Source organism: Struthio camelus, chromosome 4, assembly GCF_040807025.1.
Source record: "Struthio camelus isolate bStrCam1 chromosome 4, bStrCam1.hap1, whole genome shotgun sequence".
Lineage (NCBI taxonomy): Eukaryota > Metazoa > Chordata > Aves > Struthioniformes > Struthionidae > Struthio > Struthio camelus.
The window spans coordinates 37873190-37891869 of record NC_090945.1 but is presented as its reverse complement, the minus strand read 5'-3'; the positions used below and the strand labels follow the sequence as shown (position 1 = coordinate 37891869).

Here is an 18680-nt window from a genome sequence, read left to right as displayed (position 1 = left end):
GTTAGCTAGGCCAAGGAGAACTCAGCATACCAGTATAACTGATGACTTGAGCTAACATGGGTTAAGAACTAGAGAGACAGTTCACATCATTGTATCAGCCCACCTCACTTTCTGCTACTTGTGACTGTACTGCCTTTCCATTAGCTTATCTAGATTAAGTCAGGGAACGAAGAAATTGCTAACAGAAGGAGATATACTACTATAAACAAAGTTACAGAATGAGATTGCAATCTGAAAAGAACAGTTATATTGTTTATTTTCTATCAGGAAAAAAAAAAACACAACCCTGCAGCTAATACATAGCTATAAAGCTAGAATCAGGGAAAAAACCAGCTAGCTTTATTGCAAGAGAAGATATTCATGTAATTGAATGTTAATACTGCAGCCCTTCTGAAGAAGAACTTTTACCTGATTGAGAAATAGTCACTTTGGCAATCAAAACTGCTTCAAATACAGCCACAGAACTATGAATTAACTGTAGGTCAGTCCATGTCAAAGCGGACACTCATTCAATCTTGGATATAGTGCCATCTGACCTGGGAACACGGAGCGCTGGACAATCCCTCTGCTAGCTGAGCTTCTCAACAAGGCTTGGAATTCAGATACGTTTGAATGATTTGCATTTAACAAAACAGGTTACAACACTGTGTTAGAACTGCCAATTAATTCCTTCAGACAATGAAAACAATAACAGAGAAAATATTTAACTTTTCAAGCATCACTGTATCTACAGCTCCCTCAGTTTCCTCAAGACACTTTCAAAACCTACACAATATACTAAAGAGAAACCATATCCTACCCCAACCATTAGAGAGCAGCACAAGTTAACATGAGAAGAAAAATACCCTTGCTTCCAACTTGACGAAAAAGGCATCTCCCATTCATATGTCAGCACAAACCGCATCAAGAAAGAGGTGAAAGAATGACTGTGTGGCATTACAAGGAAGGACAAGACTGGACACATACGCTACACGAAAGAGTGACAAGAGATGGAGCACGTTTCCATAAAGCTAGATGTTTACAGTTTTAAGAAAAACAAACAGAGAGCAAGAATTTAAAACATAGGGATAACTGTTAGATATAGTATCAGTTTCAAAGAAAGCCTAGGTATATAAAAACAGGAACTAGCAATTATTTTATAAAATATCATTTCATACTTGTTCCCCTTGCTAACGCTACTTGAATGGTACAAATGACCTACCTAATCTGACTAACACAACTTCAGAAGCCAAATGCACTGACACATTTCAAACTTGTCTGTACTAATCTCAGCCTCATTTCACACTCCCACACATCAGGCTCCCTCCTACCTGCTTACTTGGGCTTCTCTCATCTATGCAACTTCCTTATATTGATGCAATTAACACTGGCATCTCCTTCTCAAATGGTAGCAACTCTTCCATGAAACACTCGAGCTATGAAGATCACACCCCACTTTATGCTGTTTCCTCAGCCTCTCTTGCAAACTGAGAATGAGCACCCCTTAGGGATGACTCATATGGGTTCAGGCTTTTCACCTTGTAAAACAGTTTATCTATTAAAAAAGGCACACGTGTGATACGGCATCAGGAACCAAATGATATTCATGCCTGTCTACCAGGTCAGAGAAGAGATTTATCTTAATTTTCATATCAGTTGACTAGTTTCACAGCAGAATAAGGTTAAGTAAGATGATAAAATGACTACCTGAAATCTAGCTGCCACTACTATTTATTCAGTTTTTGTAGTAAAAGGATTTCTAAGGTTTGTGTTCTCATTTTTTAAGTGTAGATAGAGAAGACAAGTCTTTTCTCCTTCAACTCTTTGGGTATCCTACAGCGTACCTATTACAGGCACGAGAGGAGGAAAAGCCTCTCGTGAGAGGCTTTTCAAGTGTTCTATGTCCATAATCCAAATGGCATGGAAATATTCTAAAAGAAAAAAAAAAACAAAAAAGGACTCTTGCCAATTCAGGAAATCATTACTATGAAAGAAAATTCTGTTCAGTCTTGCTGATTCTCTTTAAGGATTAGTATGTATCTGCTAATCTATCACCTACTTATAGGCCATGTAGGTCACACAGCACAGTTCTCCAGAAGTTACAGGGCACTAGGACACAGATAAAGCTAAGATGTATTTGATAATTGCCAAATATTTATTTCCCATGTAAGCAATTACCGTGGTTGTCACAGGAATATTATACAACTGTCATCCTCTGTGGATGATACCCCAGAGGTATGAATGAGAATTGATTCACCAGGCACACTGATAGGAGGCTCCAGAACCCACATTACCTAAATGCAGCTTGGTCCTACTGGAGTCTCCATTTGAGTTTTTAAACAAGAATCATCTGAAGCCCATTTTTCAGGGCAGGTGTGCACATTGCCAAAGCCTGCCATGACAGCAGGCATCCTAAGTCGAGAGCTCATGGTTTAGCAGACAGACTTGAGCACAACCTATTACACATATTTTAGTTGCAAGTAAAGTACCTCTACAGGTCAGCAAGGAAAAACTTCCTCCACAGCTGTTGGTCTTGGTGGATAAGCTAAATTTAAAGTTTCTTCAGCTGGCACCTTTCAATAGGATTCAATTTTCCCTCAAGGATAAGGAAAGGGAGAGAAAGTTGAAAAGTAAAAATTATCTTTTTCTATTAATACAAGGTAACTGCCTAACACTTGAATGAAATTTGGCAATTTTGCAATTGGAAACAAAAATCTTTAAGAGAACGAACTTTCTGATGAGAAAATCTCAAGTCAGATTCACTGAGGCAGTAACAATGAACTGTTTTCCGCACTGTGAAACAGGTCTGCACAAACGAGATCAGCGGTTTCAGGCTTTCCACGGTCACCTTGGTGAGAAACCCTTGAAAACATCAGCTGAGGCCACGATCAACTACAGAGTGCGTTTGTGCACCACACACTAAACTCATCTGGGGCAATTAGGAAACTGTTCTAGCTAAAAGGTAACCTAGAACATCCTTCCCCCACAAAAAAAACACAGAGGACACCAATCCAGATCACTCCACAGCTATATACTGTGACCAGCAGTGCAAAAGCAGAAACAAATTATATGACATTGAATGCTAAAGCTGGCAGTGCTGTCAAAAATTTGATCACAAAATTCAATTTCGCATCAGGAAATGCATCAAAACCACACCTTGCTAAACTAAACATACGCAAAGGCAAAGGAGAAGGAGAAATCCACACATTTATGTTAACACTAGAGTAATTTAATTTAAATTCATATCTGATGCATAACAAGGCCACACACATAAAGAAGAATGCAGCTATGAAAAGGGTGTCTATTCATTTACACAATGCTAAGCATTCAAAAATGATTTTGCAGAAGTCTCACTAACCTGTCTGGCAGAAATTCCTCCAGACAATACAAATTAGTTGACAATAGGGAAGCTGTTAGTTTTCATCTCTTATAAGCAAGGAGCTAGAATTCTGAAATAGTTTTCAGAATGCTGCTTTAAGGAATCATGCACAAATTAAAAAGGTATCCACCGAGGGAGAAAATAGTTTTTTTTAGCATAAGTACAATTTTCAGCCAAGAACTCATAATTCAAAGTGACTGTGATAAAAGTAGACTGGAAGTTTCTAAGCAGATTCTGAAACAGATTTCCTCTCAAAGTAGCATGAACAAAACCACTCAAAAATTTTAAGTGCTTATGAGAAGACTATCAGTTTATTGAAGAGAAATATAGCATGATTTCAGTACAAAACAGATTAGATAACCCAAGAGATTCCTTACTGTTTTGTGCTCTAAAATTTTAGGGATTTATTATATCAGATTCATCCACAGAGGCAACTAGAGACCTCATAACAATCCTTTAACATCATTTCCCCCCCGCCCCCCCACCCCATTAAAACAAAGAGGTAGTCCTCAAAACTAGCCAATTTCCTCAAGGGAAATAACACCAGGCTGGAGCTCTCTACCCTCCAGATCATCACACATTTTCTTCCAATGCCTTTAACGCCATCCTGCTCCAGCGTGTGCTTCCACATAACACAAAATAAATATATACCTAACTTAAACAGGAACCACATTAATCCAAAACATGTTATGGGCTAAGTTTTTCTTGTAAAGTACCCTTTAAGTGGAATGTGTTTTTTTTTTTTTTTTTTTTAAATTCAACATGAGGAAAAAAGGTTGGGTGGATTTTTTTTCCCCTGACCCCAGTTCAGAGGGATATTATTTTGCATAGCTCACAAGAGATAAATACCCTTAGGAGACCCACTACCTCTTTTCCGCATGCTGTTATCTGCCTGTACTCCTCCATACAGCTTTTGCTATTACTAGTTGGCTTCCACAACCTGAGGATGTGTACAGTATCACTGAAACAGTAAAATATCGTTCACAAAATGCTAGCTCACAAACCACCATGTTTTTAATTTGTTTTTTTTTAATTACTCAGAGTGATTCTAAGGGGGACTCTAGAGGAAGGGGATTTCTCTGTAATTTGTAACTGATATTAATTCCCCTCCTGCCTGCCTCATACATCCGTTATGTCAGGTCATAAAAATAAGCTTGATTATAAGTTTGAGTTGTTAAATACTATCTTTCTATTTTTATTTCTCCGTATCACTTAACCTCCACTTATAAATTTAGGAGAGTTTAACTATGTTCTTGGCCAAGTTATCCCTTAGCTTAAATAATTATTTTCTCCCTTGGATTTATCTTTTTTAATTTGCAGGACATCTTAAACACTACTGGCAGACACATAATTAAAAAAAGGTACAGTCTAAATGAAGTGTTCATGACTGAGATTTACAAGTTATTCGACTGGACATTTTCCTTCCTTTTAGCTACACATGAAATAGTTTATCAAAGAGAAAATAAGAGGTGGGGGAAAAAAAGGAGAAGAAACAGCCACTGCATGCAGTCATAGAACTAAAGCCTGGCACAGAAGTTAACCCCAAGCTTCTTTAGAAATCAGTATGTTTCCAGCAGATGCAGGAAAGGAGTAGGCAAAAAGCACACACAGAAAGGCCTCAAGTGATCAGAATTAAGGAGGAGGAAAGAGAGAAAGAGTACGCATGCGAGAGAGCGCAGCTTTTTAACATGTTTTTTAAATATTCCAGCACACTTCAATCTGAAGTACGTATCTTAACCAGAATCACAAGCCTGAAACTGCAAATTGGTACAAGAGAGTAAAGCCATAATGAGAGGAACAATCCCACTTCTGAGTAGGCCAGTGCATGTTTTCTATTATATGCTTAGTAGAATATTAGACATATTTAAGAGTGGTGCTGCATTATCCTAACACGTTCTGTGTTTCAGCTTCAAAGTACTGCAGGATTCAGTGAATCTTTGTTGCTCTTACTGAGGAAGTAAAGAAAAAACACCAAACTGTATTCTTCTGTAGTGTACAAAGGTTATGATTTCTCTCTGACATGCAGTCAACGACTGGGTTTTAAATAGAAGACATTCGCAACATGGAAAGACTCTCTGATCACATACATTTCAAAAACAAATCTGTACCTGAAACGTTAACGTCAGATTCTGGAAAGTTACTACAGCTTAAGTACCTCTGGCTTACCAACTTATAAAGGTACAACTTAGTTTAGAAGGCAAAAGCAGACTCAGTCTAGTATATGAAGTCACAAGTATTTGAATAATCTAAAGAGATTCCAATTATCAGTAGTCCTTTTTGTCTAATAAAAACACATTGTAAGTTCAAAAAGCACAGTTATAATTAAAGTTTCCTGCACTCAAGGCCCAGAAGACTCATAGCAATCACGCAATATTGCCAGCGTGTATTTGTTACCACTTCCCATTCACCTCCAGACAAAAATCTATACTGTCAAGAGGAAAATAATATGTCCTTATCTCTAGAGAACACTGGACACTTTGGATCTCTTTTTTCCTAGACACTGATAAACCAATCCTGCCAAGGATCGTCTTGGATTATGCAACATATTTTTGGAAGAACAAATATTTTGCTTTTGGAATGCATCAAATCCAAAGCTTTTTAAAAGCAAGAAAACAAAACCACACACCAGAAAACAAAACAAAAACACAGCTACGTTCTCTACCCTAAATTTGAGTGAAGAGAGAGCAAGAACATCAAAAGTTTCTGCTTTCACATTTCTGAAAACGGAGAGAAATCAGGAAAATATAATAAAAGGGTGGAGACACTGCTCAAAAACTGCAACCAGATTTAAGAATATTACATAAATTGAAATCCATGTAAATATATATATAGGAAAATTTAAATGAACAACAACAACAAAAACTTAGTTTGCTTAGATAGCCTGAAATTCTGTCCTCACTGAAATTATTGGGATAAGGATCTAACAAGGTTTTAGAATACAAAAATAGGTAACTCTTAGTATTAATTGGTGAAGGTTATTACTAAGATGCTGAATTCTATCAATAACTTGATATCATCATGGAAGTAATTTTCAGTGCTTCTTCAAGCCACAGTTAGCGGAGAACAGCCCATCAAAGCTTCTTTTAATAGAAAGGACACAGAACATCCTCAGAACGGCAAAAACTTTTAAGGAGTTTTGAAGACTGCAAGAGTAGCCAAGAACTATCTGTTCCCTTTTACAGGATTAATTTTGAGTTCAGCATAATCATAGGATTATACTGCATTTTTATTTGAAATGAAAGTTTTTCTTCAGAGACTGAATTATATCCCCATGTATCATAACCTATACCACGGCACAGGCTAGGTAGTATGAAAGATACTTAGGCTTGTAATTTGATAAGTATAAGCCACTTTGCTTATCTTTCCCCTTCATGTGAAAACCCAAAAAAGTAGCCCTGAAACCACAGTCCACAGATTTATGAACCAGCAAAAAAATTCCCAGTAGCAAAATATGCCATTAAAAGCTTAACAAAAACAATGGATGAACTTTATAATTTTAAAAGGGAAGTATACATGCATGATGGTAATTAAGAGAAAGAACATATCACAGAAATGATTCATCCTGAAAGACTTCCCTCTGTGAGTAAAAAACCTCCTGAACTGTTTATTTTTAAATATTCACTTTTGATTTAAAGACCATTTGATCCAAGACATTGCAGGACTTTCTCAAATCTGTGCTTTTTTTTTTTTCCCCTGCTATTCACAGATTTGCCCAATAACAACTGACTGATATAAAGGCCTTTGTTTATCTCACTGTTACTATCCATAACACTGAGATAAGAACCCTCACCACAGTCAAGAGCCATCTCTGTTTTCTGCTGCTACAGGACAAGCAGTTAGAGGAAAAAGAGAGCACACCCAAATAAACACAGGCTACAGAAGTACTGCAGTAGAGGGTTGTTTACAACACACAGTGGATTACACAAAAGAGTTTCCCAAATTGTCACTAAGCTGCTGATTAACTCTATAGGGCAGAGAGCAGATATATTAGCATGAATCCGGAAGCAATAAAACTACAGTGGCACGGATGCAGCGCCATATAAATATGACCAACCTGCTTCTGAAGCTATCTAGGCGTCTCAGCATAACACTTCCTAGCACTCCCTGCTCCAGGGTTTGGCCTAGCAGAGCCAGGGCGAGTGCAGGTGTGCCCACAGTCCTTTTTCATATTGTCTTCGTACAATAGCGAGACAGGGACTTCCATCTGCTTTTCAACAGCTACAGTGAAGTAAAGAGATAAAGATCTAGAAGTTTCACCCATCTAGTAGATACAAGGGGAAAAAAGGAGGAAAAAAAGGAGGAGGAAAAAAGAGGGAGCATGTTTTAATATCCTCTGGATCCTCCTGTCCCTGTCAGATGACATAAGAGTAGAGATAGGGAGAACAGGGATTCTCAGTACTGCACTCTCCCCAGAACTTAGAGACAGCGCTGCACCACAGTAACCGTCTCTTATTTAGCACTTGATCAAAGGGCCAAAAGGCACCTCAAATCACCTAGCCTAAACCCCTGCACCTGCACCACAACCCACACATGCTTGCCTCATCTGTTTTTTAAAGCTATGCACAACTTTTCCTGACAATTTATTGCAACGCACAATCATGAAAACAGATCGTGAGGAGCAAATATGTATATTCCACACATTTAAAGACTGCTATCACATCACTGACCCTAATTTCTTAACTACCTTTCTCTTCTTTTAAGCTAAAACACTACCTCTTAATAATGCAATCATTCCTCCAGATACCCAGGTAGTCACGGCTTCTCTCTGGACTCCCTCCGACCGGGCTATGCTTTTTTTTTTTTTTTTTAATTCCATCTTCAAAACTGGACACAACCCAAATTCAGGCCTTTCCTCTGTTGGGTAAGATTACTTTATGTAACTTGCAGAAAAATACTTCTGTTGTGATGGAGTCGCAGTTCACTAAGGACTGGAAAGGTCCTAAAAGGCTTACTGGAGCAAACCTCAGGGTGAGGCAAGTATGCATTTGGTCTCTCTGGCCTTCTTTGATCACTCCTACCAAGTTGGTGGAAGCAACTGAGCGGTAGTAATCACTTTAAAGCAGCCTCACTGCCTTTGAAGTAAAGAATGGGGCTGTGGGGCTCATGCTCTTGCTATGCAAACTCCACCCCCAACCTGAGAACCAGCCCTACTAAGAAGGCCTTTGCTAGGGGCAAAATTCAACCATTCTGTGATGATATCATGGTATGATATTCTCTAATTTTACAATAATATAACACTGTTGACTCATATTCTTGCCATCCATTATAACCCCCAAATCCTTAGAGGGGAAAAACAAAATAAAAAACAGAGAAATAAACAAAAAAAACACCCCACAATGTTATCTGGCGAGTCCATTCCCCAAGGAAACAATGGTTTTTAACAGCTTTGCACTTACCCGCAGTCAGTTCCTCTAGACATTCTTCAACGAAAGAGTGAAGTTTCTATCATAAGGAGTCAAGATATCAGGGATCAACTGTTTTTCCTCTGTTTGCAAGGCCTGTTAGCATTTCTGAGAAATACATCACATTAGTTTAACACAGTTTAATCTTCAAAAATTAATATGGGCTACTGCTCATTTCTTTGTCATCTTCTAGTGCTTTAGAAGAGTTTAATTCCCAGGAAAAATACTAGAACAAATAATCCAAGTTAAATAACTGGGTCTACAAGTACTCATTTCGTTCAAATCCACCCCCTCAAAACACACCTAAAGATGGACACTATAATTGCTCTTCTCAGTCTCACAGTACTGCATGCATCCTCCAGGAGTTAAGAACTGCAGCAGATCAGGAATTACATTAGCTCTTCTTATCCCTTCAATAATGCTTTTCAAACTTATCTAAGTACCCTATAACCTGCTCCTTCCTTATTCTATCCTAGGATTTTATCATCTGCCTTGAATATCAACTGTGGTAGCCTCCTAGTCCTAGTCTCTCTTATTAAGAATGTGGTGAAAAAGAGACTTAAGTCTGCTTTGCATCACCTGCAAATAGCTTCAATCTTCAAAGAGCAGCAAACCTTCCCTGTCTTTCTTTTTACTATCATTATATTTTTATAATGATTTCTTATTACTTTTTCTTGAGTGAGCCTTTCTGAATGTTCCATTTTAGTATTATACGCTTGTGCTATGTTTTTATACCAGTCCTTAGTAACCTGATATGGATTCTTTTCTCCTCTTGTTGCGTTTGAGGGTAAAGAGTTCACTAGTAGCCAAGCCAGCCTCCCACTGATTTTCCCATTTTTCTCCAGAAAGGAATAGTTTGCATTTCTGTCCTGAAGGAACCACCTCTCCCAAATTTCTTTTGCCCCTGACACACTGAACTGGTGGATACAATTCATGCAAGTGACTTACCCAAAGCTTGCCCTTCTAAAATCTGTTGTTTTATTTTACTCCAAGTCCTCTCTCCCATCCTGTGAGCCAGACTCTCTCATTTGGTCACTCTCACACAAGTTACCTGCCTTCTCTTGGTTAGGCTAAAACTTGGAAGAGCTCATCCTCTGCTTATTTTGTCCATATTTAATCTCAGGAAAGTATCACTTAGGTCTTCCAAGAACTTACTAGCAATTTGCATCCTGCTGCAATCTCTTCTCAACGTTCCTGGGTAATTAAATTCCTGTGCTATGGATGATTCCTGCTACGTGTCCACAAACATCCCCATCCAGAAAACCTCTACCAAAATAGTATCTGTGTTTTCTTTTTTATTCACAACTGATTAGTAGAACTGTTTATAACAGAAAAGTTCCTTTATTCTGCCATCAACTGCTTTTTCAATTCCTTTATTCCATTGACCTAAGTATTCCTGTTCTTAAAGAAGTTTCAAAAATAATGTTTTTGTCTCTGAATATTTAAGTGTATTTTGGCACGATAACTATTTAGATCACGTTATCTTCTGTCAGTGAGCCTTCTGTCACTGACCCCATTGCTCAGCACTCCTGAAACACTGCTGTGGAGTTGATGCCTCTTTTAAACCTCATCTTTTGCTACTTTAAGTGTTTGCCAAAATTCTGTAAAATTTTACTGCTAGTAAAGAAATCTGTCCTCCTGCCAATACAACAAAGTTTTATCCTCCACACTTGCTGCTACCTCATAAAAGAACAGTAACTTTCCACCTATTGCTTCACTGCATGTGCACCTGTTACAGTAATGATAAAGCACGGAGCAAGTGCTAGATTTAAGTCATACATAGTTTAGCACTTCCTAAACTAATACAACATCCATGAAATCTGAGGCATTACTATCACGTTTGAATTTGAAATTGTCAAGGGGATGAATCAGATAACACTTTACTCATCTTTAATTCATTTAACTTTTAAAAATCTATCTACACACAAAGTAATTCAAACACTGTTGAATTTCACTGAAGGCTAATGGGAAGTGTTCATGCAAATACAAGCCATAAATTCTACTAATAATTTTCTTCCTCACAGGCAAAGAATAGAAGAAATATTAATGCTTGGAAAAGATAGCTTCTTTATACACTGAATTTGAATACTTCTGTCGTTTTACTGGGCTGACTTGAATGTCATCAGAACCAAAGGACTGTATGCTTAGAAGCTTCTCTACTACTTTAACTATAGCAGTTGATCTAATAAAGGGTATTACCTCTGTCTTTGACCTTTGCCCCCACGTCCTTAATATGTGTTGGCAAATGTGATGATTTACCATTTGAATATCAGAGAAAATGTGATATCAAAATCTTCCTAAATGGACTACAGACATTTCTGACTATGCATTTTAATCACATTGCTAAAAAAACCAACACTAACAAAATACATAACTTTCAAGCAATATGCATCATAAATGTAATTCTGCTGAACACAGTTATTTGTCCTTGTATATTTAAATAATCAAAAGAAAAAAAAAAGAATCTTTATTGAAGTTCTAAGTCCAAGACAATCACCAGCATCCAAGCTAGACAAACCCAGCTCTATCTAGCCTAAGACTGCAATACCATCTCAATACTACTGTGTGTTCTGCGGTATCAGGAACCCCTGAGCACAGGGCTGCTGCTGGCAACAACCACCACTGTAAGAACCATGCCAGCTAAATACTACTGAGGGCAGATTTAACCACTAACGTCCATAAAACTTATGTGGTATCTGGTACCTGGTTCACATTAACATCTCCCAGTGTTTTTCCAGTTGCTGGGACCAAAGCATTAAGAACAAAAAACATCGGCTGGGGTGGGGGGGTGGGGGGGGGGGAAATCAGTCTGTATCCTCCATGTCTATTTTCTCTATTTTTTGACTTTCAAGATAACACAGAATTTTTACTTTGTATGTTCCTCAACGTATAAAAACATTTGAAGGAGCTGATGAAGAACTTTCTAATGGTTTACATGAAACCACTCCAAGCAGGCAAGCATAAGAAAATCTTAATGCAAGTCAGGAATTCAAAAAGGAAATTATCTTGTTACACCTAGAAGTTTCAAAAGCAATTTCAAACTGAGTGTCCTATGCTCCCCTGTATTCAAGGACAAATGACAAAAACATGAGAAGACCTCACAGTCACAGACTGTGATCTGAATCCTCCATTCCTTTCCAAGCTGAGAATCACAAGCCTCAGCGAGGCCAACTCCTCCAATCCATAACACAGGCATTCTGTGGACGTTTGGGTGGTTAAATAACAATGTAGGAGCAAAATGAAGAGCAGCATACACTCTTCTGAAGAAGCTGACGCTTCACAAAAATTATTTGGCTGCTTAGTCTCCGTCATAGGTGTACCTCACTCAGGCATGCACAAGAGAAAACCCAGCACATATTCCAAGTCACACACCCAGAGCAACAGCGTCATCATCCCTGTCATGAATCCACCTCTCTTGTGGTTGGGAGCCTGCGTTCACTACTTCCCACAAAGTCCAGCACCGAAAATAATAGCAGTTTCTCATAGAGAGATAAGCTTTTGTCATCTATGAGTTTTCTTACAGGAATACAATTTGAATTTATCACACTGTGTACTAAACATACTTTTATGGCATAGACAAAGTAATAAAAGTGCCACAAAAGTGCAAAGAGGAAACAACACAGGCATGTTTAGTACAGCATATCAGTCCAGTGTAACAAGGTAATGCGGCACAGATGTTTCAACCTTAACATGTGATTATAAAAGCAATACCTTGCTACTCAGAGTCCCTTCTCCCCTTACATGACCAGGATACACACACTTACAGAAACAGACTTCTACTACTCTTAACGGGATGCTAGTAGAGCAGTGGAGCAGCAAGCCAAATTTCCTCTGCCTCTCAAGGTGGTTGCATCCCTAGGGCAGAGCTTGCCTATAAATGTGGCTTTTCAGCCACATCAAATTCCATTAACACAATTCAGTTTAAAAACCCACACTTCTTTTTGAGTCTGGCTGCATTGCAGTTTTTGTTTGCTCTTTAAGAACACAACTTAGGTGTCCAAGAACAAATGTCTGAAAAAAATGCTTAGTTATTACAAATATATTACCTCTTAACAAAACTAACTGAGACATATGGTTTCCTTCCTGCTTGCCCTCAGTGGTACCTGAAGTTTTACTACAAGTCTTCTTAATAGCTAAAAAGCTAGAGGTTTTAGGTATAATTAGGAAATCCTTCTTGCTATGAGCTCTTTTGCTGGCATCGTTTTTTCAGTTCCTCAGGCAAATTAAACTACTACTAGAATAGTCACTACATTAGAGCTATTTTTATCAAAAGTTTTCACAAAAATAAATCCTATCCTCAGTGGATACACTGACGGCAACTTGTTAAATATGAATGGAGAATAAAGGGAGTAACTGTTTTTTATGAAGTTATTTCAGCAAAGACCCTAGCACATGTGTTTTTATTGCAGCACAGCTTTTTTTTTTTTTTTTAAATCAACTTTGACAAGTTATACTAAGAAATGCAACTGTAACTACATAAAATTGTGACTATCCTACTGTTTGGAGACTTGATTAGAGGTATAAGGGGAGAAGATGACATTTGACTATGCATCTACAGTTAAGTGGCAGAAGTTACACAGTAAGACTTTGCCTGATATTTTTAGTACTAATCCAGCTACACATTTCCCACACACAGAAGTAGATAATATGTACTCTACAAAGGTAATTTGTATTAGCCCAGAATTAACCATCATGGTCTAGCAGTTACCACCACTGTGCTGGTAGGCAATCCAGTATTACCTTTTATTCTGACAGGAGGGGAGAAGGTTATTGATTTCTGAATAATTTACCCACGCTGGGGAGCCACCACAGCGTGAAGGAGAATAAATTCCAGGTCAAATTCTGCAAGTGCCATGAAAATGTGCTGCATCCAGAGACGAAATAAAGCTACTCAAAGTCTTATGTACACCTTACATAGTCTTAACTCAGGTTCTCATTCCTCCTTTCCAAATGGCAGTAGATTTTGGAGGGGTTAAAAAAAAAAAAAAAAGTGTTATTTTTGTGTATGGAACTACTCCTTCAGGTCTCCTGCATGCAAATATCATATTTGTGTCAGGTTGCTGAATTTTCTTTGCAAATGAAAGCTAATCCCACCAAATACCAAAGCTAGTATGTTCTTGGATCCTTCTTGTCTTTGTGTGCCTTGGGCATCTGCCACTGCTGTCACAAGCTCTTCCCTTACCTGGTCTGCTTTCGTTCCCCATAGAATTGCATCACCTCGACAAGTCCTTCTAGATCACCTTTGAAATGTATTTTTGGGCCATATGGTTTAAAGAGGAAAGCACTCTTACTGTACCATCAGTAAGATTAATTTACTAAAAGATACTTTATATATAGACATAGGAAGTCTTGTATGAGCAATGCTCTAAGGCAGAGAGTAAGGCAAGGTGTATTCCCCGAAGTTCTTCGGTCTTTTTAACACTAACTTTAGCTGTGAATCTCAACACCTCCAAACCTCCACAAGTCTACACTTTAAAACGTACCAATAGAAATTACACTAATTATTTCAGAACCCGTTATTGCTGTATGGATTCACACATGTATTTAAAGTAACCTTTCGGTTCAGCCTAGTCAGTTTCCAGACTTAATACAGTCTAACTGACTGTCCTTATTTGCACAATGTAATCCTATCTCTACTTTCAAAAAGGATGAGTCAAACCAAAAAAAGGCACTCTTTCTTGGAATTAGACTATTCACTTAAGTTTTCAATGGTGCAGCAATTCTTAAAACAATAGCCATGCCAGTAGCTACTTAAAAGCCTGTATTTTGCCTCTGTGCTGTACTGTAAAAAGGACTGAAAGAAATTCGGTTTCCAGATGGACAGTGCCCCAGCTTTTGACGGAGGCTGGCCTTTGTAGCATCCTTTGGAAGCACTCCAAGTTTGCCTCTCTCAACTCCTCTACTATCATAGCATTAAAAGTGCTTCTATCACATACCTAAAATACAGACATCCACTGTTATGTGATATATTACCTGAAATACTTCCGAAGGCAGAGGAGCTACAGGGAGCAGAATGCAGGACACAAAAGCAGCATTTTGTCAACAGCCTTCCTTGATGTCCTCTTTTCCGGGTGCTTCCTCAGATGTGGATAGGGAATAGGATTTAATCCTGGGTTGTAGGTCAGACGGTTTTAAGCTAAATGATTATCTGGTGAGGCTGAGATCACAAGTAAGCTAATGATGCCAAGTCAGCACGTTTGAATAGAAGAAATGGTTGTGGTGGTGGAGGGGGTTGTAAGTGTCTGTAATAGCAAAATAAGTTATAAAACTGTGACAAAAAGGATAGCTGGAACAAAAGGTCAGAAGAGTCGTATCCTCAGTAGCAGATAACGAACAACACTGAAACAAACATCAACTGCTCTAGATATGTCAGAGGACAGAAAGAGAATGTGTGCCCCTCTCAAACGTTTGAGAGAAAGTACAAGTCACAATAAGATTATAGTGGGATGTATAGACCTGCATTTTAAAAACATGAGTATGCAATTCAGGCATTTAAGAACTAAACCATATTTCCATAAACCTAAATCCGAAAAGTCCCTGCAACGAAGCCGTCTGCAAGTACCCTGAAAGAGTATTTGTATAGTAATAAGGAAAGATGCACAAGGTTGGAACAGCAGCATTTGTGAATAAACCCCTAAAAAAGCCTTAGAACTTGAAGTACATCAAAGTAATCTCAATAACCCTTCAATGAAAACAGTTCAACAGAGAAACTAAAGCCTCAGATGGTACCAAAACCAAAAGTCTGTACATCTGAAGACTTAAGCTTAAAAGGCTTCAATGCATACATAACCTTTTGAAAAGAAAACACATACACAGATTTCTAAAACTCAATTTCAAGTCAGGATCAAATAAAACCATGTCAGCAGCAGCTTCTTCAGTTTTAGTTCTCATAGTTTTGAATTCGAAAGTTTTCGGAATAAAAATCACAGGCCATAATCCAATTTTTACTGGTATTTACAGCATACAGGTTAGACACAAGATGGATGCAATGAAGTTAAAAAAACAAAAAACAAATTAAGAATATAAATGAAGATACGTTTCTCCCACGCGCTTTGGCACCACAGCTTTCATCATTTAAACAGAATTCACTCACATATAAGAACATATCGTCAGTCTTCACCACTCAATGAATAGATAAAAATAGCTGTTAGTAGAAAGTGATTGAAAACATCTATCTTGATTCAGAAGGATGACAGAAAAAGGTGTCTGGATGCTTCATCAGCTTCAAAACTGCAACTACCATCCTCACAGCAATATATCAGTGGTACTGTCTTGCCCTTTGAAACTATTTGCACTTTACAGAGGGGAATGTAAGGTTTCCTGTCTTTCGTTTCTCCCTTTGACCTGTCACCTTTATTAAAACAGAGGCAGTGAGGAATAAAAAACTGCAATGCTAGGTCCTAATTCTTAAATTAATTTTAAATCAGGCAACTCTTTACACATAGCTCAGCAGAAGTAAGGCTATATGAATAATACAAAAACCGTAATCTGATTTCAGTCCTTCAGGGTATTATATCACCTTCCAATTGCCATTTTCCTTAAAGGCTTACTTCTACAAATTACAATATAAAAAGAGGTCAGGCCAGGAATACACGTCTGTACTGCACACCTAACAGTATTATTAAACTGCTGTGTGGGAGATGTCTTAGAATGGACAGTATATTATCACTCCCTCTTCTCCCTGAAAAGGGAAACAAAATAAAAGCACCATGCTTAGCCACTAAGGAGGTGAGGCCCCAAATCCTTCTTATGGCTACAAGGAGCAATGACAACAGTGTTGTACGGATGAAGAATGCAGCTATACAATCTCGTGCAGCAACTCTTGATCAGAGTTTCACATTGATCAACAGAAAACATCCAGATAAGGAGGACATTGGCAGATCCTGAAGTCCCTATCACCTCAATCACAGCAAGTACGGTGCTTTGTTAAAGCAACACATTTCTCTTGGGGGATTTAAGTTTTTTCTGATCAATAAATGAGATATATTAATGCAAAATTGTAAATTAACCACACAGAGGGGGTAAGGAAGAAATCAGAATTAAATCTCCAAAGGCTACCAAACGCGCCTTAGCCTTTCTCAGTTATAGAAATCATACGCCCTGACCTGGCAAACTCTCCTATATCGGCAGGCTGGTCCTTCGCACAGCGTCCTGAGAGACGACGTGTCTCTGTCTGCGCCTGCAGGTCCATCCAAACCGTGCCTAGCTAGCGCCGATAACCTGATGTGACAGAACACACTTACGCAAGCAAACGTGACATCGCCGGTATTTCCTCACTTCGTCCAAGATTAGAGGAGCACGGAAATCACCTCAGCTGGGCAGCCTGCTCCTCCGCTTACCTGGGGGCCCCAGAGCTGCCGAGGCCTCTGGCTCAGGCTGGCATCCCAGGGCACGACAAACACGCCATCGGAGGTCTGGTGAGCGATGTCATTAGTTTTCTTAAGGAAGGCGAGGGGAAAAAAAAAAACAGAAAGAGAACTACACTGGTATTAGGTGGAGTGTCACATTCGTGAACAGAAAGCCTTCTCTGACGTTAAATAGCATTCCCCACACCCTGCGCTTGGCCTTCACCTGCTTGCCAGCCGATGACTCGGGCCGAAGCTGGCACCTAGCGCTGCGCAGGTGGCCCCGCAAACTAACCTGACAAGAGCCTGCCCTCCCACCCAAAAGATAACAAGGGATTACGAGGGAATTATTTCCCCTGACCTATATACCCCCCTCGGCCCGCCGCCATTACCAGGCAGCGGCGACCCAGCGCCGGGGCACGGCGGCCCTCGGCACGGCCGAGGCGCCGCCAGAGCCGCCCCACAGGGCTCCAGCGCCGGGCACCGCCCGCCCCAAGCGGCAGGGGGCCGCGCAGGCCCCGCGGGCAGCTCCCCGGCGCCCCGCCCCACAACGGCGCCAACCGCCGCCGCCCTTGGGACCCCCCGCCACGGCCCCGCCGCCCCTCTCACCGCCTACCTGGGCGCCCTGTCCGCGGCGGCGGCAAGTTTCCCCCGGGATGGCCGACCCGCTTCGCCACAGCCACCGGCTCCGGAGGCAGGGAGGAGGGAAGCGGCCGCTCAGGTGAGCCCGAGCGGCGTCGAGGCAACCCAGGCCGGGGCTAATCTCCGCGGCCGGGGGCGGAGGAGTCCTCCCCGGGGCTCCCTCCCCTCAGCGGCAGCGCGGGGTTGGTGGCGGGGGGGAGGAAGGAAGGGGGAAGCTCAGCTGCAACTTGTCAGCGAGCGCCAAGTTTGTGCGAGGCGGGCGCGGGGGGCCGCGCCGGTGACTCAGAGCCGCGGGGCGGAGCCGCGACCTGCCGAGGTGAGTGAGGCCGCCCGCCCTGCGCCGCGGCGCCCCCTGTCGGCCCCCGAGGGAGCGGCGAGCCGGCCCCGACCGGCCCCAAGCGGCCGGGCGGGGGGCGCCGGCGCCTGGGTTTTGCTGGGCCGCGGGCGGGAGCGGCGGGGCGCGGAGGGGCCTCAAGGCCTCTGGCGAGGGCGATGCGGCCGGTGAAGGGGCTGTACGGGTTGAGGAGTAATTTACGAAGATTACTGACTTATTGGAGCCTCACCAACTGATTCAAAACTAGGTATGCCAGCATTAAGACTTCCCAACCCAGGGTAAAATCATCAGCCTAAAATCCAGTCAGAAATAAGAGAACTGATGTCCTTGAGTCCACTGTCCCCACTTGGAAGGGCTGGAAGAACTGTTGGTTCTTGTAGCGTGCCTTGACATAGCCTGAATCCAAATCCATTCTTGAGGAGAGGTAAAGAAAAGGAGGGAAGCCATTTTCAAAGACTATAATTCCTCACTCTTCTGCTATTTTTAAATTGTTTTCAGAGTGCCAGGATGGGGTATTAGCACAGCATCATTCTTGAAATGCCAGTGCTGTGGTAGAGGTGCTCAACAGAGCTACTAACAGAGCAGTCGTCCTCCTCACA

General features: G+C 40.6%; 1 protein-coding gene across 3 annotated transcripts in view; it reads right to left on the bottom strand.

The window, feature by feature from the left end:
• The window catches only part of FHIP1A (FHF complex subunit HOOK interacting protein 1A), a 99800-nt gene extending 81817 nt beyond the window's left edge, over nucleotides 1–17983 (bottom strand). The window contains exons 1-5 of one of the 3 annotated variants that reach the window (XM_068942281.1): nucleotides 17722–17977; nucleotides 17100–17238; nucleotides 16866–16980; nucleotides 14734–15002; nucleotides 8755–8868 (exon numbers count right to left, since the gene is read on the bottom strand). The gene's annotated coding sequence lies outside the window, so the exon portion shown is untranslated. Of the gene's footprint in view, nucleotides 1–8754; nucleotides 8869–14733; nucleotides 17239–17721 lie in introns of all 3 variants that reach the window. The other 2 variants (XM_068942280.1, XM_068942285.1) reach the window with 2 other exon arrangements.
• Between the last annotated feature and the right edge of the window lie 697 nt (nucleotides 17984–18680).